The sequence below is a fragment of the Cygnus olor genome, chromosome 2 (genome assembly GCF_009769625.2).
Source record: "Cygnus olor isolate bCygOlo1 chromosome 2, bCygOlo1.pri.v2, whole genome shotgun sequence".
Lineage (NCBI taxonomy): Eukaryota > Metazoa > Chordata > Aves > Anseriformes > Anatidae > Cygnus > Cygnus olor.
The window spans coordinates 72,964,112-72,990,731 of NC_049170.1; the positions used below are offsets into that span (position 1 = coordinate 72,964,112).

The 26,620-nt window shown below is 36.6% G+C and overlaps 1 long non-coding RNA gene across 1 annotated transcript; it reads right to left on the reverse strand.

Annotated features, from left to right (window-relative positions):
* Positions 1 to 1,621: 1,621 nt before the first annotated feature.
* Positions 1,622 to 20,432, reverse strand: LOC121065937. Its single transcript, XR_005817407.1, has 3 exons — positions 20,232 to 20,432; positions 18,078 to 18,082; positions 1,622 to 1,632 (listed from the first exon to the last, which is right to left on the reverse strand). It is a non-coding gene; the product is annotated as an uncharacterized LOC121065937 (long non-coding RNA).
* Between the last annotated feature and the right edge of the window lie 6,188 nt (positions 20,433 to 26,620).

Below are 26,620 nucleotides of genomic sequence, written 5' to 3' on the forward strand. Positions count from 1 at the left end.
ATGGCAAATCTAATACTGGAATAGAGAATCCTAGCTCTTTCAGCCCCGTTTTAGCTCTTACACAAATATTGCTTAGGTCAGTTAGCCCAAAACTCAGAGATGTCACAACAAATTTGAAAACTGTAATGAGACCAGAAGTGTTTCTATCGCTGATAAAATATTAATGCTGAAATCTGAGGTTCTCAGGAAATCATAAAAATATAAACATTCCCCAGAAAAAACATCTCAGTCACATTCTACATCCCATCTCTCTTGCTGGTTGCATTAATAAACGCATCATTTAGTGCATTAAGCTTTACATTTAACAAACAGTGATGGAAATATTTTCTGTACAGAATTTATAAAGTAGTGTTGTAAGACAAACATTAGATGAGAAAATTTCCTGAATTTCTTGAGTGCCTACTGTCTCTATGGTAAAATAAAACAAAGTGTGTCCTGTCCTTTGCACCCCCAATTAAATTCTTCTCTTTTCTGTGTTGCTGAGATGATAAAAGAAATTAAACACTGAAAAAATCTCAGGCTATATCAATCAGCCTATTTTTCTTGAGGTAATGTACTGTGTGTAAAAGAAGAGCTGTCTTATTTTCCGAAGTCATATCCAGAGAACTGTCATCCAGAAGACCACAGCAAGCTCCTAAAAAGAATTAATAACCAGAGAGAGAGCTCCTCATACACAATTGCTATTGGTGGAATGGACTATTTGGTATACCTCAGCCTCAGGTTTTGTCTAGTCCTATTTCTAGAATCACTAGTTTGAAATCCATTGTGTATTCTCACAGTAGACTGAAGTAAGCTAAGCATAGTTTTGTGGTATAACTTAAATTGGGCTAGCCAGTATGCCAATAATGCACATAGCAAGAACCCAAACTTATAAACTTTATAAAAATAAAGCAGAAACTCAGGCACATGTACTCCTCAACTTTAAATTAGGTACAACAAACAAGTCATACACAAATATCAGACCTGCTATAATACATGAACTGGCCAAACTTTCAGCATGTTACCTTCTTTTCAGCCTTGTACTGAGACTTTCTGCTGCATCCATGCTTTCCTTTATTCCCTATGTCAGCCACAAAGACTGTAAGTCTATCACATTAAAGGGTAAGGGAGTTTGGCAGGACCTAAACCCCTTTGCTTTCCAGCTTGTCCTCAGATATCAGAAGGGCTGGAGGCGGCTTGGCTTAGACTCTGGGTGATGCCCAGTTTGGCACTATAAGTCCATTTACATTCAATATATTAAATTACCATGATCACAGATGCACAAATAGCACAGTCCGAACAATAAGTCCAGTCACATTAATCATGATCATGGATACACAAATAGCAGAATACACTTTCAGCCTAGTAAATAACTGGTGTAATTTACTGAAGCAACAGGAATACAGGTTCTTTTGGATCGCCAGTGATAAATACACTGTCTGCAAAGCATGTGCAAACACCAAGAATATGACAAACACAACTAACTATGCATGTGCTAACTTATGAAACAACTCTATAGAGAATGTTAGGTTTCCTGGGAAAGCACTCGGTATAACTGAGAGTTCGAATCTCATCTCCATGTGGGGGAAGAGAGGTTACTGTGGTAACTCTAGTGGTTTCTATAATGTTACAAAGAAAAACAGAGTATGTTATCTTCTGGTTTGCCATGAATTGATCCTAGCACGTGTACCACCAGCACTTAATGGAGAAGGGAAATAAGACCCAGAATGATTTTACCAAGGCTTATAAAATTCTGATGTGTCTGGGCCCAAACTTAAAAGCTCCTGGAGGACTGACAGGTATGAAGTAATCTGTATTATGTTTTGCTTTCCTCCTCTTATTTCACAGAACTTTTAACAGTAATAAGTTTTTAGCATACATTTATGCTCTGGATAGTTTTGCTGCCAATGTAAATGCAATTTTTTACATCAAGGTCATTGTATAGCAGAGTTTCCTAAGCTATTCTCTTGTATTAAGTTATGTAAGAAAGTTTTCCTAGGGCATTGTGTTATATAAAATTATGTGGGAGTGCTCCTATATTTACTTTGATGAAATTTCCCATTATCAAGCCAAATAGTCATCAGGCATTTTGTGTTTTAATAACAAGAATCATAGTGGGGAGTGAGGGGTTGGGGGTTGGGGAAGAGGAAATGGAGTACTAACTCAACAGGACACCAAGGTGGAAGAAAGCCAACATTTTACGTTCACACACACTTCGCAGCCTCACATACAGCTCTTGTTTCCTTTCTGTACTTCAAACGGCACACCCTGTGCACCCTTGCACTCTCCCAAATCACTCATTTCTCACTGCCTCTATCTCACCAGAAGGAACAATACAGGAGGACCAAATTCCCTTATTTCCTTCTAGCATCACTTCCATGCAAACTCTCATGTTCTCTACTGCAGTTCAATGGCTTGCAAAATGATATTTCAAATCAGGTTATTATGAAATGGCTAAACAGTGTAAGCTGGTATAGGATAATTGAATTGATCGAGTGTTTGCTAGGGAGTGATGCTATGGGTTATTCATATCACTTTTTCAGGAGTTCAGTAACATCAAAATATGACACTTGGATAAATCTGTTTTTCTCCTCTTCCCCTTTTCAATGTTCTTTTAAGACAGAAGATACATTCCTTAGGGCCTTTCTGGATTTTTACTTCCTGTCATCCTTCCACTAAGTTCTTACTATCATGCCATTTCCAGAAGCATTTCAGTTAAAATATTATAATGCAAAAGGTTAGGATAAGTACTCTTAAGGGTAAAAGAATGATCCTAATTGGTCAAAACAAAGGCCCATCTAGAACACTATCCTGTCTCAGACAAATAACATTTAGTGAAAAAGAAGAGAAACAGTTTGTGTTATTCTTCCCAGCCTCCAGCTGAAGAGTAGATACTGTCTTCTGTATTTTTGTTCCTGTGAAGTAAACTAGCACAATATGTAGCTCTTTTTTAAAGGTAATTATTTTTACAAAGCTTTAAATTGTTTCAAAAAAATACTATATAAAGAAAAATCTGAAAAAGTCTGTGTATTTAAATACAAATTGTTAAAACCTTCTAAATGTTGCATAGATCTTAAAGTTAACTAGCTTATCTAAATAGTTTTTTTTTTGTTGTTATTAGATATTTTGGGGAAATTATACTTGTTTTGATGGATTTCTAAAGATATTACTGAAACACTAGGAAATTACTGGTTAAATTCTAGATGTATTACTACATGTAAATTATTTTTTTTTTCTCTAAAATATTAATGCATAAATTGTATTTTGGCATAGGTCATCTTTCCTCTTTTTTTTTTTTTTTTTTTAAAGTGGATTAAGTTGGTAGGAGAAAAGAATTTCAATTTTAGTTTTGTTCTTCTTACCTGTAACTAAAAATATCAAATAAATTTAATCCATCTCTGTTTCAGATATTAGTTTTATGGCCCATGATTCACAAATACTTTTGTTTTCCATAAAATTACATTAAAAATTGGGGTTATAACCACAGAAGTTCTAAAGATGAATAATGCTTCAGTTCTCTACATGATTCCAAACTAAAGTTTATATTTCTAAAGAAAAAGACCATCAGGAAAGTAGGAATAAAAGAGTTTGGTAAACTGAATCTCCTGGGCTTCACAAATGTGTTTCCGTGTGACACTTATCTTTTTGAGGTATGTTGAAGAGAACAACTTTGGGAAGCTGTTTCTCCTTGCTCTTCTATATGAGAAGAAATACCGAAAACTAAGTGCCTCAGATTATTCTCTATAATAGCTTTTCCCCCACTAATTTTATATGTTTACCAAAAACACTACTTGAAACAGAAGTAAAAATCACCATATTATTTCCTCTTATAACTAAAATTATATATAGTAAAAACTAGCTATATACTATCAAATGTCAATATCTACAAATAATATACAAGTGGGAAAAGAGGGAATACTTTCCTAGACATTGTTTATGCCCATAATCTGACTGAGAAAGCAGATATTTACAAAGACTTTTAATTTGTACCTCTTCAATCTGCAAAATGATTGCAGTGTGGAAATGGATTTTCTGTTTTGTTAAACATAGAGCAACACTTTATTTTTCTTATTAAGGATAATTTGTTTTTGCTGTTTTTTATTAATTTAGAAATGTTTATAAATGGTTTGAGTGAAAACAGCAGTGGGTATGCACTTCTGTTAACACTGCAAATAACATAAGTAAACTAAAATAATTTCCAATCTGTGTGTCATAAATATGCAGTTCAGATAGTTAGATGTGCTGTAATTGAGTGCTAAAGGACATGAACAGTCTTTTAATAAAGGCAGATAGAACCCAAATATTTAAAATAAAATATTCCTTTTTCTTTTGCTAATCTGTGGCTTCCTGGTCAACACTTCAATTCAACAATTGTTCAACAATTCAACAATTCAACATTTGTTGAATTTTGGCGTGTATACCCCCAATTCCTGAATCCAGAAGAAAACAAAACCACTCCTTTTTCTGATATGTTCCTTTTATGTGCTTATTCTTTTCATATTGTACACATTAAAAAGAGATTTAAGGAACCTCATGGATGCCTCGTGAAGTTTTATTATTCTAGGAGATTTTACTTTTGTCTAGTTCTAAACAAAACAAAACAAAACAAAACAACGACAGAAGACAAAAAAAAGTCTTGGGAAGAAATGGCGGGAAAAATGTAAGTATTAGTCTAATATCTTTTTTTCCTTTCTTTTTCCAAAAGTGCATGTCTGTCAATAAAAGCATTGGCTCCATCATAGACCTCAGCTGTGGCAGTCTGCATATAATATTTAGTAGCCAACAAAGATCTTAGCAGTTCATGCTTGAGTAACTGCTTTATATAAAAATAAAATAAAATGTTGTCTGCTTGGGGATTATTTGTGGAATTCTCCTTTTTCATTTATATTTTCAATAACCGGTTGATTCTTATTCCATGTAAGTTCTAACGGCCATCAAAGTGACAAGAGGTATTTCAGTATACTTTTTTATGATTTTTTTTACATTTTTTTTTAAATAATCACGTATGTTACTAACTATCATATTCAAAGTTTGCAGGTGTATGAAAAGATATAAAGCAAAAATGCTATGTTGAGAATAGTAGCCAAATACTAAAAAAGTTTCCTAATTCTGATGTTCTGTGAAAATTTTGCATTAGGGTATTTTGGTTATCTCACCAAATTAAATTAGATGCAAAACCGCTGAATTAGCACCAATTTTAGAACTAAACGCACAATGTCATTATAACACAGGCCCTTTTAACTCTGTGCTTAGTGCATCAGATTGGTTTCAGTAAAAGTGCATTATTTTTTTGTACCATATAGACCAACTGGTTTGCATGGGTATCCCTGATGTTTTCATATGATGTGTTCATGTTGTTGATCCTGCAACAACCTTCTTCTGCTATATTTGAGAGAACATGGGCAGCTTATGTCACCTGGATCTGACAGCCTGTTCTTAATTATTCAGTTATACAAACCCAAGATTAAAATGATAAGTAACTAGTTCACGAATGTGAGATAATTTTGCATATCTTCATAGTGGACCAGAAAATTATTAGACTACCAGAGTAATACCAAGCTGCAAACAGTTCCCAAACTCAACACTAGAGTGGTAAGTCCAAAGAGGTGACTCTATTTCTCAGTTAGACGTGAACTGAGCTATTTTTACACGATCATTTTTCTCCTGTCTCAGAGTGTTGACACTGGTAAATTTGTTTCTTGTTTGTGTGAGAAAGACTTGGCTGCTTGGTTTATCCTTTTTATTTTTATTTTATTTATTTATTTTTTTACGAGGCCTGATCTAACCTAGGTGGCATTCAGGGACACAAAGGGAGATTGTGATCTCCAAAATACATTGGTTCTGCTTTTTTATATTGAGGGGCAACAGCAAGCCATTTAATGAAATTTCAGTAGTATTTTTCTGTTGCACTTAAGTTGCAAATAAAATAAAATATGTTTTGTAGATAAACTAAAATCTACTGTTTCTCATAAGCTACATGGGATATCTACTAATTAATCACACAATTATAAAGCCTAATACATAAAGAAGCAGAGTTTATAGATAAAGATGCAGGGAGGTTGTTGGTTTTGAATGAAGGCAGAATGACTTATTTTCATTTCACTACAAGGACTTTGCAAGGCTGATGTAACTTGCTGCATTTTAACAAAGCTGAAGCCCTTTAAATCCAGCTGTTATTATGACACTTGTTTTGTGCTTCCCTGATCTCTTTCTTCTATAAGTCCTAATGTGCAGGTGGTTCCCCCTACCTTCTCAAGGGGTTCCTACTGCTCCTAAAACTTCAGACTTCCAGGCTGCATAGGTGGAGAGGCTTTTAACAGGAAGTCTCTAACTAAGAAATATCACAAATATTTTGAAGCTTTAAAGGTAAAAAACAACTTTTTGTTTCTTCAAATTTAAGGGCAAAATTACAAGATTTCTGAGAGGAATTGTTGCTTTGTATTGCTGGCTCTATTCTTTCCCAGGGCTGTTTTATTTAGCAATTTTTAAATATGAATCTTTAGAGACATGACTATGTTCGGGAATATAATCTGTCACACAGATTTTCATGGTTTGTGAGAGTATGTAATTTTGCCAGCTGTATAGCCAAGATGTAGCATCAAGTGAAATGTGCACCAAAGATACAGATCAAAATAGGTGTGAGAAGGAAAACAATCAGATAATAGCAAGTTCAGCTCACACTATATTGTGTAAAAACAGAAATTTTTTCCACGTAAGGAAACGGAGAATGTAACAAGGACTAAATGGATTTTTGAGTTGAATAGATTGTGTCAGTGTGGGTCAAAACCAACAAACAAACAAACAAACAAAAAAAGACAATGAATGTCAAGATATGGAAAACAAATGGTGCAGTAGGTAAGATAAGAATAAAAGAAAATCAATATCATGTTTTTTGTTTATTCACATTAATTCATCTTTCTTGAACTTGGAAAGTAGTGTACTGAGCCTATGTTGATTTAACACTGCATGTAATTATTCCCTTGCTTTCCTTATCATCATGTGCAGACAAATGGAGGTAGATGCAGCAGTGAGGGACAGGCTCAAATTCTCTACTTGCTCATAGTGAGCAGAGTACAAAAGGAGGTGAGCAGTGCAGTGACATGTAAAAGATGTAACCTAGATCAATTACCTCCCTTTAGCTGCATCCCGGGCGGCTGCCTCCCCTACGTTTGAAGTCCACTAATCAATTAATTTTGGAACTTCAATATGTAGTATCTATTCTAGGAATTGCAGCTTCTACATCCTACAGCTGCTTATGCAGTCACCAGTGTATAAAGAAGAATCTTATTTATATATTTTTTTCTAGTCATTTTATTCCTGTAAAATAAAGTGATCTGTGCTCACTACAATATCAAAGTAAATACCATTTCATAATTTCTAGTCTATACTTTCCTTTTCAGCTCACTGTCTTCTAATTGCTCACATGGAGAGAAGGAAGGTAGTGCAACAGTTTTGCATGAATAATTAATGTTGGGAGGGTTTCTAGCTTTATTTGAACCTGTACACCCACTTTGAGAGGTCATCATTGACATTTAATATAAATAAGCTTGAAAAACAATCATCATCTTGCTGTTGTGGTTCCCTTCTGTGATTTCTGCTTCATGTCACCAAATCAAAAATCTCTTCCTGGGGAAATTCTGTATGTTTTATTATAATATTGTGATAGTCTTGTGATTTCTGGAGGGGAATGAAGACTTGACCACAATTTCTTCTCCCTAAATATATTCTTCAGTTTTGAGGAAAGAGTGGATAAAAACATAATTATCTTGTTAAAATTCAGTGACAGGAATTAGAAGGCAAATGGCTATCAGAGTATTACAAATCTCTGAGTTACTCTATCTGTACATGACACTTGTCATAACTGATCATAACTGACAGCATAGAGTCTGTGATTTCAGGATAAGAACATAACTAATTGTGGGTTTGTCTGTTTTCAAACTGTTTCATTTACATTACTGAATACACTGTGAACAGTTTGGACTGCCAACATGTTTTTAAAAAATGTCATCTTGGAAGAAAAAATAGTCTTCTGTGCTTCTTCTGCCTGTAATACTTCTTCTGAAAATGCAGTGTAATTTGAAATATATATATATATATATATATATATATATATATATATAATTATAAACCTTGATCAAAGGATCATGGAGCTTGCAAAACAGATGAGAGTCCTAGATTAAACTGTTCAGTAGTTACTTGATAAATGTGATTTTAAATGTTCCTAAACTAAAAGTGTCTGTTCAGTTTGAACTATTAAATATGATGAGATAAATATTTATAATCATATACTGAAGAAATAAAAGATGGCTAAATGTCAATTGTTAATAAAGAAATTACAGGAAATACTGAAAATACTGACAATATGTAGAGTTTTGACATGATTGTTAAAAGCTATTCCTGGGAAAAAAGAAAGACAGAAAGATCTTAATTTTCAGACTGTAGATCATAGAAGCTGGTTGAATTAGAAAATTATTTTGTTATAATAGTATGAATCTGACAAATGCAAAGAATCACAGAATCATAGAGTTGAAAGGGACCCACAAGGATCATTTTTGTTTTCTGCAATAAATACCAGTGGGGCATAAGATGTAGCTATTATTTCATGAGAAAATTCTGACATAAACATAATTTGTATGAAACCTCTAAATCAGTAAAATTATGACTATGAACCTATTTTGGGGTTTTCTACTTATATACATAACTAAGCTTCACTTATAATGACTCACTTAGATTAGCAGGCATGAAACAGAATTCCTGCTGAATAATAATAAACTTTAATACATGTTTTCCATGAATAGTCTCAAACAAAAATGTATTCAGATAATTAAATTTATCATTCCGACAATGAAACAAAGAAATAATCAAACTGTTTTAACATGAAATAATTGTACAATATTATCATGATAATGTTTTTTTCCTTTTTTTTTCTTTTTTTTTCTTTTTTTTTTTTTTTAATTAAAACAAAAGATACATATTTTTCAGGAATAAATGTAACTGGAGAAATATGGCATTTTCAATACACAATTCATGAGAAGGAAAAAGGGAGAAGTTAGTGTTAATTATTTATTGCAATTGAAGATGTGTGGTGAAAGACACTATGTATGCATTATTTCTGATATTAAAATGTCCAAATGTCTTTTAATGTAGTATATGCTTACATCTTAACTTCTTTTGGCCTTGCTTTTGGGTATATTACAGTTAAATTGAATGTATATGTGTGAACAAGTATATTAAAAATATGATCAGCTACTTTCTTCATTTTCAAAGTCTTATATAACTGTCACTGTCATTTATATGTGATTTACTATGACTTCTTTCCCTTCAAAGTAATTCACGGTTAAGAACCTGTAAGTTAAGGTTACTCTGTGAATCTTCTTATGAACAGTAAATGATTCTAAACTGACATTTTGAACAAAGTCCTCTCAGATCACAAGAGAATCAGATCCAAGTGAATTCAAAATCCTGGCTATTTATGAGAGTAGAGTGTGACATGATGAGATGGATGCATATTAGATGCATTTCAGGAAGGACAATAATCTCTGCTCAGTCCACAATGACAAACGTCAAAGAACATCAGAACAGGCTCTGAGGAAACACTGTTCATCTGTGAAGAATTCATCAATTAAATCCCAGTCAAATTGCTGAACAGTTTCCTCAAGTTATCAGTCTCTGATTGGAGAATAATTAGGACAGTGATAAAAAGTGAGAACATAGCTAAAAAAGCACTGTCAATATGACACTTGAATTCTATCTTAAAATGATATGGGAAGGCAAATGGGGAACTACTTGTCATACGGTGCTGGATGACAAATTTGGTTCATGCTGGCGCTCTTGTGCTTAAGGATGCAGTTTGAGCTACAGAATGAAAATAATTTAGTTTCTAAAAATAATCCATCTACCTCAGTCAAAATGATTTTTCTTTTTTTTAATTTCTCTGTTTATAACTTGATTTCCTTTCTGAGGTCTATGATATATACTGAGAAATATTTAATAAACCAGCATCAGACTATGAAAGAAAATGTGAGAATCAAATGAAAGATATAGTGATTTTAGCTAGCAGTGATTTTAGCTAGCATTTTACCTCTTGGTAGCCCAGAAATTTGAGGAAAAAAGAAAAAAAAAAAAAGGAATAGACATGATTACGTATCATGACTAGTTCTGAGGACTTCTGATCTTTTTTAACAGTCCCACCTTGCATTCAGAATTTAAAAATACAAGGTATCACTCAGTTTATCTCTAACCAGTCTAAAGACTGCATGTTAGGTTTTGCAATAATTTAGATCCCAAACATCATTCATAACCAGGCAAAATTAAATATAAACATTTGGACACATTGCCAGTTATTAAATAGCAGTTACATGTCGCTAGATCATGGTAGTTTGGTTGCAGCAGAACCTTGAAGTGTAAGCCTGATACTAAAAGAAACAGTTTTGTTACTCTATGTTCTTGTGTTACTCTCACATTGTTCCATGTCTTGTTCTGCTGCTTACATATATATATATATATATTTACCAATTTCCATAAACAAATAAGGTTTCTAAAGCCACTTCAAAGATAACTAATAGTTTGATTTGTAATTTGAAGATCTTTGCTTCAGTGCCTGTATTGCATCAATCACTACTGAAGCAATTATTTAACTTGCAGTTATACATGGGATTACATAATATTTACATAATTAGCATACATAAAAAAGAAAAGATAACTTCATGACAGAAATATTAGGATTCTGACAATGATAAGGAATGAAAACATTTTCTTTTGTAAAACACCAACTAAAAGAAAGTAAAACACCTATGGACCTGGATGTGGAATGGTTATCTAAGTTATTTAGCCTTGATGTGATCAATACTTAACAAAATTAAATAACATTGTGTTAATGTATGACCTTTTGCATGTCTATCTTGTCTTCCAGCAGTTAATGATACGATGGCAAGCTGGAATATATACTGTGACTACAAAGAACTTCATTTAAATACCGAGAACAAGGGCTACGAAGTCTGCTTTAAATTCATTGCTTTTTTTTTTTTTTTTTTTTTTTTTTTTCATAGGATTTTAGCACCTAACAAATGATTTCTAGAGATAGATCCTTAAGGATCAATAACCAGAACAGCTCCATTTCCGTCTCCCTAGACCATGAATTTTCTTTTCACAGTTAGACTTGTACACACATATGAAGATGCTGAATACCTCTTAGAGTACATCTATCCTGTTACATTGATTTTCTCTCATTTTCTGTTTTTCACCAACTCACTAACAATCCAAACCATACTACTTTGTACCCAGGTTCTTCCCAGGAGCCATGGGAGCCTGGACATCAAGCTTTGGTTCCTACCACAAACATAGTTTGGTTGCAAACTGTACCTGATCTGATTCCTTAAACCTCCCAAGGCTGCTGTGGGGTTGTATGTGTCAGTAGGGTTGGTTCCAGAGCTCATCCACTTCTCTTCTTCTGGGCAATTTCCAATTGCTCACTCAGCATCATATGGAGAGCTGTTCTTGTAGTGCTCCACAGAAACAGACTGTAAAGAAGCTGGTTGTAAACCTAGGAATCCATATGTAAAGCTTTCCATAGATGCGTATGGCTCTGAGTCTGGACTTGGACAGCCTCTTCCTAATTTTCTGGATGCTTACTTCTTGTTCTTCCCAGGCTCCAGTTTCTGTTTAGAGAAAAGGCTGCTGGCTCTAGGATAAACAGTGAGCAGATTGCATGGATGCTATTAGGGAAACAGCTGTCAAAAGAAGCCAGCACCACATATGCTGTTGTGAGAGGAAAACTGCTTTCAGAGTAGGAAAAACTGTATGTGAAGCAAGGAAAAAACAGTCAGAATAAAATAAATGCTGGAGAAAAAAAAAAAAAAGGAATGAATTGATTCTTCTACTGAGGTTCATTTCTGTCACTCTGTCACTCTGATTTCAAGCTTTGTCCCCCAAAGTCCAGAAAAAGGGGACAATGTGGACCCATTCACACTATTTAACTGGTGACAACATTACATCATTGTGCACACCAAACATAGCATAAAAACACTCTTGGAGTGTATTGTTCCCCTCTTCCAAGGGGAAAATGATTATTCACTATTAGGCTGTAATATAGACAGTAAAAGTCATAATACGTTGCCCAGTCTAATATTCATTGCATTAATTTGAGTAAAAGTTCAAGCACTCTTCCATTTCATATCTGTCCTCCAAAATTGAATGCCTAAATATTAGATATTTTGATCTACATTTATGTATTCAGATAAATGTTGACATTTTCAAAAGTGTCAGCCAAACAACTTAGATCCTCAGAAAGTGAATTAGGCAGCTGCTTTTTGGTTACCAGTCTTTTTTTCAGTGAGGAGCTTTAAAATCAGAATTCTTCCCGTTGCTTATCTACAAAACAAGATATTATCATAGAATACCAGAATAGCTCGGTTTGGAAGGTACCTCAAAGATCATCTAGTTCCAACCCCCCTGCCATAGGAAGGGATGCCACCCACTAGATCAGGTTGCTCCGGGCCTCATCTAACCTGGTCATGAACACCTCCAGGGATGGGGCATCCACAACCTCTCTGGGCAACCGGTTGCAGTGCCTTCTTCACCCTCTGAGTGAAGAATTTCCTCCTAATCTAAATCTCCCCTCTTTTAGTTTAAAACCATTCCCTCTTGTCCTGTAATTATCTGATTGAGCGGAGTTGTTCTCCATTTTTTTTATAAGTCCCCTGTAAGTACTGAAAGGCTGCAATGAGCTCACACTGGAGCCTTCTCTTCTGTAGGCTGAACATCCCCAGCTCTCTCAGCCTGTCTTCGTAGGAGAGGTGCTCCATCCCTCTGATCAACTTCATGGCGCTTTACAAATGTCTCATACATTCCTATAGCTCATGTTTGTCAAAGTAAAATTTCCAAAATTTTTATAGGACCATCAGTATTAAGGTAGAAAAATGAATCGTGTTTACCTTTTCCAATATATTGTTGCTGAAAGGCCATGGCTATTATTGAAAAGGTCTGCAAACATGACCTTATTTATTTGCTATTAATAATGGCTCACAAAGTTTAACACTTATGTCACCAAGAATTCATAAAATCCAACTTTAATTGGAATTAGAATCATGGCGTAGACCCTAATTTGTTGGGTTTAATAGATTAAAAGCCACAAAACACTTTTTTTTTTTTTAAATAGCCAAACTATTACTGTTTTCCTGTTAACAATGTCACTTTTTCTTGTATGTCATTCTTCTCAATCTTTAATTAGCAAAAACATATAACTGAGCTCCAACAATTATTGCCAGATTATTTTCTGCTAATTCCTAAACTGAAATAGCTCTCTGTAGCCTCTATCAGATTTTATGTTGTGGTATTTATCTGCAATACTTTTTTCTCATGAAGAAACAGCCAGCCAGGCTGATTAAGAATATATAAATAACTAAAAACCTTATAGCTCTTGCTGTCATTTCAATGATAAATTCAATATATTGTTCCTATCAGAGCCTCAGTATTTGTTTCATTTCCCAAATCTGAATTATTTCATCATTCTGTACTTAACAAAAACATTTAAGGAAGATTCAATAAAGCTTAAGAAACTAAGACAATAAGAAAAAGAGGCAATAGTCATTTTTAGATAGACACCACTCACAGTAGATTAAAGTAAATTTGTAAACCCCAGGAAATGCATATTTAACTTATTTTAAAAGAGATTATAAAGAATTTTGTTTAATGTGTCTTAGGTCAAAACATTATGTAGAAAAAAAAAGAATAAACAAGAATAAGAACATTGAAATAATATCAGTTTAAGTGCACTAGAAAAATAAAATTCGGATAATTGAAGTTATGGTTGTAGGTAAAGAAGTAACCAAGGTTAAAAGAAATGATAGAAAAGAAAAAGAGAAATGTTATTAATGAACTTTATTCATGCAGTGTGTCCTGGTTTCAGTTAGGACAGAGTTAATTTTCCTCCTAGTAGCTGGTAGGGTGCTATGTTTTGGATTAGGATGAGAAGAGCTCTGATAACATGCTGATGTTTTAATTGTTGTAGAGCAGTGCTTACACCAAGCCAAGGACTTTTCAGCTTCTTGCTCTGTCCTGCCAGTGGGCAGACTAGAGGTGCAGCAGGAGCTGGGAGGGGACAGACCCAGGACAGCTGACCCAAACTGGCCAAAGGGGTATTCCATACCATCTGACGTCATGCTAAACAATACATAGGGGGGGCTAGCGGGGGGGGGGGGGCCGGCTGCTCAGGGATAGACTGGGCATCGGTCAGCAGGTGGTGAGCAATTGCATTGTGCATCACTTATTTCGTACACATTATTATTATTAATACTATTATTATTTATTATTATTATTATTATTATTATTATTATTTTATTATTTTCATGTCTTAATAAACTGTCTTTATCTCAACTCACAGGCTTCACTTTCCCGTTTCTCTCCCCCATCTCAGAGAGGGAGGGGGGAGGGTGAGTGAATGGCTGTGTGGTGTTTAGCTGCCAGACAGTTTAAACTGCAACACAGTGGTAAAATAGCTAAAATATTTTTATTCTAATGCAATGTATGCTAATCCTACACAACACAACAGCAGAGCCTGGAGTAATACAGAATGAGAAATGCAATACAGATATTTAAAATATAATAATTTAATAAAAACAAACAAACAAACAACAACAACAACAAATAAAATAAGAACTGTGACCAAAACAGACGTATGGTTATGTATTGATGGCCCAAAGAGAATGAAAAGAGAAAGGTTAACATGATGGGATAACATTGCATTGGCTAAACAGATGTAATACAAATAGAATAATCTGCCATGGAGTAACATGGAGTCTATTTTGAGCAAACTTATTTTGAGAATACATGGTTCTATTTGTATAGTGGCATCATACAGTTCTCTAAGGTCATACTAACATAGCATCAGAGATCACCACAGGAAAGTGAGGAAGTGAGGTTACCATTAACTAGAATCATATAAGGAAAGAAAAAGACTAGTCAGCATAGAGATTTTTTTTTTCCTTAAAAAAACAGTAAATAGCAGAGGGTAAGGGATTAGATCTAGAAAAATCAGTGAAAACATATCACAGAAATAAAATGAGAATATGGGAAGAAGCAAGACAGAATAAAGATAAAAACATGCATGTTTGGCTCTAGCATGAAATTAACACTTCACAGAAATGGATATTGGAAGCAGAATAAAATGAAGTAGTGTTATGAATCATGACAAAACTAACTTGCCACTTTTCTTTAAGATGAACAGGTGTTTTTAAAACAAAGAATGACTCTATGGAGGCCTGAGTAAAACATATGATTTGTTGCTACATTTTAAATGATAAATTTAAAAATAATAGTGAGCAATAGTACAAGAACCGCAAATATGATCGCATGGATTGAAATGAGAACAATATATGTTAAAAGAGAAAATGCTCAAAATAAGGAAATTTCTAGTGGAATCCCTTAGAATTTTATCTTAATGATGACCTCCAGCATACCTTTATGACTGTGGAGAGCCCTTCTAACCCCATCGAGAAAAAGCAAAAAGAAAAACATCCGAATTCCTGGCATGGCCATTACTTGTTTGCTATTTTTACTGCTTGTTTGTTTATTTGCTTTCTGTGATCATTCACAGTGAAGAAAAGATGAAATTGTGAAATCAGGGATTCCAGAAGCAGTAAAGCAACAGTGCTAGATTTGGATTCTCACCAGGTTTGTTCTGCAATAGTCCTCCCATCATACATTGGTCATAGTAATGATAGCAGCAGCACAAGGGAGCCCACAGCGATGGTGGAGCTAATTTTCTACATCTAATTTCTGTATGCCTTTGTCTTCTGAGACTTACTAGCACTAAAAGCTGGATCTCCTGGGAGAAGGCTGCCCTTTTCCTTTCTGTATTTGGAAAGGAAAACTTGTGTCCCGACAGACCCCATCTTTTTCCATTGCTTTTTGAGAAAACTTATCCAACCCATTTAGACAAGGTGTAGAACCCAGTGTACCCTATTTTAGTTGTAAGGAATGTAAAGAGCAATTGTGAATGGCACCTTGTACACACCAGTGAAATATGGAAACAGTACCTGGGGATACATATGAAGAGTAAACTATGAGGGAGATGTTAGTAAGCCCATGGTAAAACAAAGATATTCACCTAGGCTGTGTGCTTAAAACACTGCTCCATTCCTCCCATTTCCTATTTTACCATTAATGGTTTACTATAAAGCAGATCCTGGCTGATTATATTTGCAGAGCTGATGTCTTTCTAGCTTCCCAGTGCAATCTTTTCATGAAGAATTTGTCTTACAATGAAAATAATTTTGTGCTCCTTGAAGGTTATTAATGGCTTTGCTGTCACATTTATCTTTGTATTTATAGATAAAATTATGTGCCTTCTTTGGTCATATATGAAGTCAAATGTGAAAAAGCATTTCACATTTGAAATGTGCCTCAGATGTTAGCAAAGTCTCTTTTACACATGATAAAAAGTATAAGCAATATCCCCTGCTATCTGAGACAATGTACAAGTTGCAAAACAATCTCCCTTTCAATCAAGGTAGAATATTTCTATAACACAACTCAAAATAAATTCATTTTCTTGAAAAAATTAAACCTTTTCACTTCCATCAACTTACCTTATGATCCAAGAGAATTGAAGAGTCCTGTTTTCTGTAGAAGTTTCTAAGCATATTGTTTTGCTACCATGTTTCCCAGTAGTTTGGGATCTGCCCACATAAGTTAGTGTGGACTATCATATATCTCCTCCGAACATATCCCATCTTGGAAAGATGTTCACAAGTTGAGTAACTTAACAAATTGAGCTCAATGCCATGCTGACAACTACTCATTCCACACTGTGATATTGGCCCTGCTGATACATGGTTGTCTGGACTTGTTCATTTAATATGCCCTTTAAGAGCTGCAGAGTTGACTTAAAACCTTTGTGGCAGGCAAGTACAGCAAGCCAATTATTAACTGCCAGGGATGGATCTATTGAAAATTTTTCCTCTGTGATTCTTTCAACTGTTAAGTGAAGGATTACCTTTCTTACATGATGCTTACTCTCAGAACTCAGCTGTGCTATATGGATCAAGCTGACAACTTTCTACAAGTAGAGAGCATCACTGGCTGAATCATTTTCTTTCAGCACTTCTGTCTTGCCTGTATATTTTCAGGCTCAGAATGCACAAATAGGCCACTGTCATATCACTGGAAGTATTTCATTACTTGGCAAACTATTTTTCACCTGGCTAATGATCTGTGTGTTTGCATTGATCTCCTGGAAGGAGAAATGCAGCATATCCAGTGAGAAAAGGAGAAATTAGACAATGAAATACAGCAGAATACCAGCCAGATTGCAAATCTCTTTTGGGTGCTGCAGATGACTGCACTGCCCATTTTTTTCCGAAGTTGTTAGGAAAAAATCAGTTGATTCTGATTGCTCTAGAATCAAACAGTGTAAACTGCCTGATTATGTAAACACCTGTTTGGCTTGATGATACAGCAAACAGTCATTCCTATTGAGCTTAAATGATCGTGTCCTTGTTCCACCAAGTCTCTGTCTAGAGAACATCAAAGCTGAATGTTCATCTACAGGGAGGTCTGGAAAGACTGACAGGCAGTAAGGTGGGGTGGGCCTAATTGTTCTGTTATGAATCAAAGAACAAGAAGTCTGTCCAAACTAGTGCCTGAGGTTAAAACTGCCCTTACCAGTTGCCTAAAAGGAAGTTGAACCATTAAAACAGCAAAAATACCAGATTCTCCTGTTGTATCAAGGTGCAGTTCAAAGCCACACAAGTGCCAGGTCCTCATATATAAAAAACAGTTTTCTCTCCCCAGTTGCTATATCAGTTTAAAGGATTTCTGGTAAATTTGAAAACAAGTAGCAGAATAAAGTTATCATTTTTTCTATTACACTTGTTTTTGTAAGAACAATCAGTCTCTAGAATCCATTGTAATAGGCACTATCCAAACAAAGACTGAAAAGGTAAATGCAACACATAGTTTTTTTCAGACCCAACTAAAACATCTTGATTTCTACTGCAGACATGGATGAAAAATGCCTTGATTCCACACGAGATTAGAAAGAAAATTATAAAGAAATGAAGTGACTTGTCAGATTTAAACAAAATGTCAGAGACAGGTACTGGAGCTCATGCTTCATGACTTTCTGTGTGGTGTTTTTTCTACTGACTCTTCCCTTCTGCCAGCTTTTTAAATAATTATGCCAAAGATATTGGAATTAATGGATTGAGGGTCACCACAAGGTTCACAGAGCTGGGAATTGACTGACTCAGGATTTTTTTTGGTATTTTTTTTCCACCTAACATGCTTCATTGAACAATGGATAACCGTGCACAGTCAGAGTTCATCAGAAGCAAACTATTCATATGCAATCTGATTGTACACGGATTAATAGCAACTATTATGACATACAGCCCAAAGGAATCAGTGAGAGAGTAATGATGTCCAAATGTTCATGGCAATTAGATACACATATGTAAATAAACCAGTTACTAATAGTGTTAAGAAACTATGTACCTATTGTTTCCTGCAATTGTGAAACAAATCTAATGTATTTAATATATACTGTAATATCACAGAATCTGTTGTGGTTTAGCCCGGCTGGCAGCTAAACACCACACAGCCGTTCGCTCACCCCCCCCTCCCTCTGGGATGGGGGAGAGAAACGGGAAAGTGAAGCCTGTGAGTTGAGATAAAGACAGTGTATTAGACAGGAAAATAATAACAACAATAAATAATAATAATAATAATAATAACTAATAAAATAATAATAGTATTAATATAATAATGTGTGACGAAACAAGTGATGCACAATGCAATTTGCTCCCCACCTGCTGACTGATGACCCAGGTCTATCCCTGAGCAGCCGGCCCCCCCACCCCAGCTAGCCACCCTATATATTGTTCAGCATGACGTCAGATGGTATGAATACCCCTTTGGCCAGTTTGGGTCAGCTGTCCTGGGTCTGTCCCCTCACAGCTCCTGCTGCATCCCTAGCCTGCTCGCTAGCAGGACACAGCGAGAAGCTGAAGTCTTGGCTTGGTGTAAGCACTGCTCTACAACAATTAAAACATCAGCATGTTATCAGAGCTCTTCTCATCCTAATCCAAACATAGCACCCTACCAGCTACTAGGAGGAAAATTAACTCTGTCCTAACTGAACCAGGACAGAATCATAGAATCACAGAAAGGTTGAGGTTGGAAGAGATCTCCAGAGATCATCTAGTCCAACCCCCTTGCCCAAGCAGGGTCACCTATAGCATGTTACACAGGATTGCATCCAGGCGGGTTTTGAATATCTCCAAAGGAGACTCCATAACCTCTCTGGGCAACCTGTTCCAGTGCTCTGACACCCTCACAGTAAAGAAATGTTTTTTCATATTCAGCCAGAACTTCCTGTGTTTCAGTTTGTGCCTGTTGCCTTTTGTCTTGTCACTGGGCACCACTGAAAAGAGTCTGTCCCCATCCTCTTGACACCCTCCCTTCAGATATTTGTACACATTGATAAGATCCCCCTCAGTCTTCTCTTCTCCAAGCTAAACATGCCGAGCTCTCTCAGTCTCTCCTATTTTTGAGAGATGTTCCAGCCCCTAATCATCTTTGTAGCCCTCTGCTGGCCTCGCTCCAGGATCTCCATGTCCCTTTTGTACTGGGGAGCCCAGAACTGGACACAATACTCGAGCTGAGACCTCACCAGGGCTGAGTAGGGGGGCAGGATCACCTCCCTCAACCTGCTGGCAACACTTCTTAATGCAACCAAGGATACCATTGGCCTTCTTGTCCACAAGGGCACAATGATGGCTCATGGTTAACCTGCTGTCCACCAGAACCTCCAAGTCCTTCTCTGCAGGGCTGCTTTCCAGCAGGTCAGCCTCAACCTGAACTGGTGCATGGGGTTATTCCACCCTAGGTGCAGGACCCTGTGTTTGCCTTTGTTGAATTTCCTTGGGTTCCTCACTGCCCAATGCTCCAGCCTGTAAAAGTGCCTCCGAATGGCAGCACAGCCCTCTGGTGTACCAGTCACTCCTCCAGTTTTGTGTCATCCACAAACTTGCTCTATTCTGTTATCCAGGTCACTGATGAATAGATTGAACCAAATGGACTGGACCCAGTACAGACTCCTGGGGGACGCCTCTAGCTACAGGCCTCCAACTAGACTTAGAACCACTGTTCACAACCCTCTGAGCTCTGCCATCCAGCCAGTTCTCAATCCATTTCACTGTCCACTCACCCATCCCACACTTTCTGAGCTTGTCTCTGAGGATGAGATGGAAAACAGTGTTGAAAGCCTTGCTGAAGTCAAAGTAGACGGAATCCATTGCTCTCCCCTCATCCACCCAGCTAGTCATTCCATCACAGAAGGCTGTCAGGTCGATCAAGCATGATTTCCCCTTGGTGATCCCATTCTGACTACTCCCGATCACCTTCTTCTTCTCCATATTCTTGGAGATGACCTCCAGGATGAGTGTTTCCATCACCTTTCCAGGGGTGGAGGTGAGGATGAATATTAAATGAAATATGAAGTAAAATAAAATATTAGGTCATCCTATATTGCCTTATAATTATTTCAAAGCTAAGAAAAATCTCATTAGCTGAATGAGAAAGGTTTTGTTTGTTTGTTCGTTTGTTTTATTGCCACTTCGTACAAGAAAATAACAGTTGCATGAATTTTCTAAAAATGCTTATTCATAAGAGTCACTGGCATGAAGTTACATGAAAGCTTGTATTTTGAATGGTTTAGTTCTGAACTTCTGGATTTTTTTCAAAATCCTTTGGTTGCAAATATCACATTATATATCATGTTTATGTTTTTTTTTTTTTTTTTTTTTTTTCCTCACAAAATGCTAGAGACGTAAAAAAAGAGAATTATATAGATTATTTTATTACAGAATTTCTCTCTTGCTTTGCATTTATGAATTAATACACTATTTGGGACTCTGATTAGAAAAATAAAATGTCAGGGAAACTTTTGCAAAGAGAATATACGCAGACCAGTTTCTTCTGTAACTCTTTTTCTTTACCATATTGGCTTACTAGCATGGGTTTTCGAGTAATTCAGTAGAGCTTCAAATCCAGTCAGATCTGATTAAATATTCAAACCATTTCAGACTGCCAGCAATGTACTAGAAAGTTATAATGCAAGTTTGCATAAGCTGCAGTCACTGAGCTATCAAGTTATTGACTGTTTATTACATCATGATGGGCTTCCTTGTGTTGTTTTTCCCTACTGTGTTTTCCGCTGAACAGTGTAACTAGAGACCCACTGGCAGGTGGCCACTGAAGGCTATTGATCAGGCTTTATTCCTGTGGATTGGCTTTAAGGCTTTAAGGGCCTTAACTTATTTTTTAATGGAAGAGAAAATGGACAGACCCTGAACAGACATTGATAGATGAGTCTAAAGAGACAATATTAGTCTGCATGATAGGAAGTGATTATATTATTTTGTCAATCTAACTGCTGTTAAATGTTTTTGTATGCTTCATGGTAAAAGATTTTTAATGAGCGTCTTGAAGAAGGGCACTGTGGTAACTTTATAAATGCTTTTGAGAAGCTCTTGCTAAGCTCAAAGGTCAGAACAGGAGATGCTTCTTGTAAAGTCTGACAAAAGAACAGATCATTGCCATCTTCATGAGCTGAAAATCTCTGAAAGGGAGATACAGATACTTATTGAATATAACATTTTTCTCATGTCTATCTGCATACAACCGCTACTCTGTATATAAAGCAAGTATGGACTGACAGGCAGATCAGGACTGTGACAGCTGGTCTACCTCTAATGCACCCAAAGAGATCTTGAAATATATACTTAGTTATTTTCTGCTTTATGTGCCAATTTCTAGACACATTATCATGCAGCTTTGGTGATTCAAAAATTTGAATAATGCAATAAAGCTATGACTAGGCTAGATGAGCAGCCTACTATATATACATTATACTTCACTGAGCTCAAATAAAAATTGTCAAATTTTAAATAGGAGGTGAATTTAAGAAAAAAATATTTTCCATGTCTACACGGACATGCTTTTAAGAGTTTATGCTTGGTCTTGGACATGGTGAAAATTATGCATGTCAACATTGCATCTGACCATTTCTTTGCTTCCACGTATTTGAAATGTGATTTCTCCCCGCCGTGGAGGCAAGAGCTTTACTATATTGCAGCCAGAAACTTTTGAGCAGAGCAGCTCTAGCTCTTCTGAGGACAGCTTTATTCTTATTTAGTACACTTTTTTTTTTTTTTTTTTAGGTTTCTATGAATACATTTCCTTATGCATAGGAAAGATATCCTGAGATTATCCTGAGACATAATACATTAATACCATGCAGTTGTTACTTACCTTTCTCATCTTTCCTGACCAGAGCTTAGTTGAAATAAACTTTATAATCTAGAATTATTTTTTATATATATGTATTTATTTATTTATTTATTTATTTCACTATTTTCTGGCCTTAAGGACTTGACCTCAACTGAATTTAGCCCAGGCTTTCACTCCCTTTCTAAGAGCTAAACTGTAAAGATAACATTAAAAAAGTAAACCTGAGATTATTTTTCTCCAATAAACTATGGTTCTTAAATCTGATTCTTCTAAATCACTGATTCCAGAGGTCTAGGCCAAGGGCAGAATCAAGAACTACCTGTGCTTTGCTGTTAGAATGGGTCAATAGACAAGATCCACAGTCAAATTATCTACCTGTCATGGTATTGTTTGCAGCAGTGCCCTTGGTGACAATTCAGGGACACATGAGTATGACCTATGCATGAACTGATATAATAGCATGCATTTAACTGTTTAGGAGGTGCTGAAAAATTCATGCAGCCTGCAGCTTTACCCTCTGTCCTTGCCATGGTAATGTTCAGGTTAAGGCGCATTTTACGGTGCTGTTTTTGACACTGGCTGCTACAGAGGTGTAAGAAATTTGTGAGGAGGCAGCACACATGATTAATTCAAATTGCCAGCAAAGGACACTATGGATGCCACATACAGTGTCTTAGGGACTGGATGGACAGTGGAGAGCTTCCTGTATGCTGTCTCTGTCTGGCATTTTAGAGATATAGATAATTAATACTGTCAGACAGATCTCTGCAATTTCAGACGTTTTTAAACACTTTCCTCTCTGAGATACATTAAGTTAAGAAGGATTTGACTTGTGCTCACCTTCACTTTCACATATATTCTCTTTTAGCAAAATCTGTTAGGTTACCACTTATTTTTCTACTTTGTACCATAGATGTTGCTGCAAAGTTTTATTCATCAGTGGTATATAAAGAAAACTTAATGGGAGGGATGGTGTTAGATGACTGCATACAAAAATATATAATATATATAATGTATGTACATATATAATGTTGCATTGGTAGTAACATATGTTGCATATGTAGTAAGGTTTTGGTAACAGGGGGCTGCAGGGGTGACCCCTGTGAGAAGAGTCCAGAAGCTGCTCAATATTAGATAAGAGCCAGTTCCTGCTGACTACAAAAAGGATAAGGGACCTGCCACTGGCCAAAGCTGAGCCAATGATAGATGTTGGTTGCACCTTTGTGAGAGCAGATTTAAGAAACGATAAACAGTGCAGCACAACAGCAGCTGGGAGAGAGGAGTGGGAGAAACAATCCTACAGATGCCAAGGTCAGTAAAGAAGGAGGGGGAGGAGGTACTCCTGGTGCCAGAGCAGAAGTTCCCCTGTGGCCTGTGGAGAGGCCCCTGGTGGAGCAGGCTGTCCCCCTGCAGCCCATGGGTCCCATGGCAGAGCAGATCTCCATGCTGCAGCCTGTGGAGGAGCCCCCGGTGGAGCAGGTGGATGTGGCCTGGAGGAAGGTGCTGCCTGTGGAGAGCAGGCTCCAGGCCAGAATCACAGCCCATGTTGAGGAGCCCATTCTGGAGCATGTTTACTGGAAGGATCTGTAACACATGGGGGGGTGCACAATGGAGCAGTCCATTCCTGAAGGACTGCATTCCGTGGGAAGGACCCATGATGGTGGTTCATGAAGAACTGTATACTGTGGGAATGACCCCATGCTAGAGCAGGGGAAGAGCATGAGGAGGAAGGAATAGCAGTGATGAGGTGTTATGGATTGACCATAACCCCCCATTCCCTAACCCCCTGCACCTCCTGGGGGACAAAATGTAGAGGAATCAGGAATTAAGTTGGGCCTGGGAAGAAAGGAAGGTGGAGGAAGGTGTTCATAATTTTGTTTTTATTTCTCATTATCCTATTCTCTTATTAAACTGGAATTAATTAAATTAATCCTCCGCAAGTCAAGTCTGTTTTGCCAATAACAATAATCATTTAGTAATCCTCCTGTACTTATCTTGACCCTTATCATTGTACTTTCTCCCTGTTTCTTGCTGAGGCTGGGGAGTAAGAGAACAGCTTGAAGAGCACATGGCAACTACGCAAGCTTAAGCCATCACAAACGTATATATAATATATACATACATATATATATATTACCTATTTCTAATTTAAATTGATATTTATGCAGAAAATATCCATTGTATGATAGTCATATTTAAATATAGCAGAATTTTTAATAAAACCAATATACATCTATATTAACGATGTATACTTATAGAATAATTTAAATGTACTAAGTACAAAAATCTAATAGACTGATCACTGGGAAGATGATGGAGCAGCTAATCCTGGGAATCCTTTCTGGGCACATGAAGGACAAGAATGTCATCAGGAATAGTCAGCACGGATTACCAAGGAAAAGTCATGTTTGCACAACTTCTGTGATGAAATGACTGCCTTGGTAAATGAGGGGAGAGTAGAGGATATTGTCTACCTTGACTTCAGTAAGGCTTTTATACAATGTCCATTTAGATTCCTATAGAGAAGCTGATAAGTATAGGTTGGATGGGAAGACAGGTGGATTGGAAACTGGCTGAACAACCAGGCTTAGAGACTGGTGCCATGAAGTCTACTTGGAGCTCAATAACTAGTATAACAGAGGGATCAATACAGAGTGCATTCCTGTTCAACATCTGCAATAATGATCTCGATGATGGCACAGATTGTACCCTCAGAAAGTTTGCTGATGACACAGTAATGGGAGGAGTGGCTCATACACCAGAAGATCATGACACCATCCAAAGAGACCTGGAGAGACTGGAGAAATGGGCTGACAGGAACTTCATGAAGCTGAACAAGGAGAAGTACAAAGTCCTGCACCTGGGGAAGAACAACCCCAGGCACCAGTACATGGTGAGTGCTGCCCGGCTGCAAAGCAATTTTGCAAAGAAAGTCCTGGTGGACACCAAATTGAACATAAACCATCAATGTTCCTTTAATGCAAAGAAGGCTAATGATATTCTTAGCTGCATTAGGTGGAATTTTGCCAGCAAGTGAAGGAAAGAGATCCTTCCCTTCCAATCAACTCTGCTGAGACCACACTTTGAGTACTGTGTCCTGTTCTGGGCTCCCCAGTACAGCAAAGTGAGACATTGACATACTAGAGGGGCCACAAAGATGATTAAGGGACTGAAGCAACTCTACTATGAGGAAAGGCTGAGAGAGTTGGGACTGTGTAGCCCAGATAAGAGAAGACTCAGGGGGGATCTCATCAATGTGTATAAATCCCTGGAGGAAGGGTGTAGAGATGACAGAGCCAGGCTCTTTTCAGTGGTGCCCACTGATAGGACAAGAAGCAATGGGCACAAACTGAAAGACAGTTTTCCCCTGAACGTCAGGAAACAATTGTTTACTGTGCAGGTGATTGAGCACTGGCATAGGTTGCTCAGAGAGTTTGTGGAGTCTGCCTCCTTGGAGAACTTCAAAAGCCATCTGGACATGGTCCTGGTCAACCTGCTCTAGGTGACACTGCTTGAGCAGGTGGGAGTTGGACTAAATGACCTCCAGAGGTCCCATCTACCTCAACCATTCTATAATTAAAATACATATACTTTTCTTAATTTGATTTAAATCTCATAAAGTATCACAAGAACACAAAATAGATCTGAATGATATTCAGTGAAGAATTGAATTTGAAAGGCTTGTTCAAACAAGATTATAGATAAAATCTAATCCTTTTTCTAGCTATTTTTACAACAATATAGCATAGAAATCATGATTCATATCCCTGAAAATATGTTGAAATAAAACAGTCTTAGATTGTGCTCTACAGAGAGCTTTGTGAGGTTCGTGATAATTGCTGTCAATCTTCACATGCAGAATGTGACCACATCAGCACTTTGTAAGTACAGTACTGCTCTTGCCACAGCAGAAATATTGAGTGCTCATAGCATCTGTGGATCTACAGAAGCAGAAAAATATCAATGTCATTTAGTGACTGATATCTCTTAATAGATCCACCGAAGGAGGAAGACATGGAACAATACCTTTCTTAGAGTTAAAGGTACCTATTTTATGTGAACTCTGATTATCCTGACAACCGGGAAAAATATGTCTCTTACAACAATCAGTTTAACGAGCAGCTCAGAAAATCATCAGCACCAAAGGGGAAATTCATACGGCTTGAGTAGGAGTAAAGTGCAGTGGTTTTTGAAATGACTAGTTTCTGAAAATGAAGCGACTATATATTTCTAAAATCCAGTTATTGTTATGTTATGTTTACAAAGATAGCTTTGTTACCAGAATGTTTTTTTCTTTTTTTTTTTTAAAACTTTTTTTCTTTCATAGTATAACTTCAGGAATGTGATGATG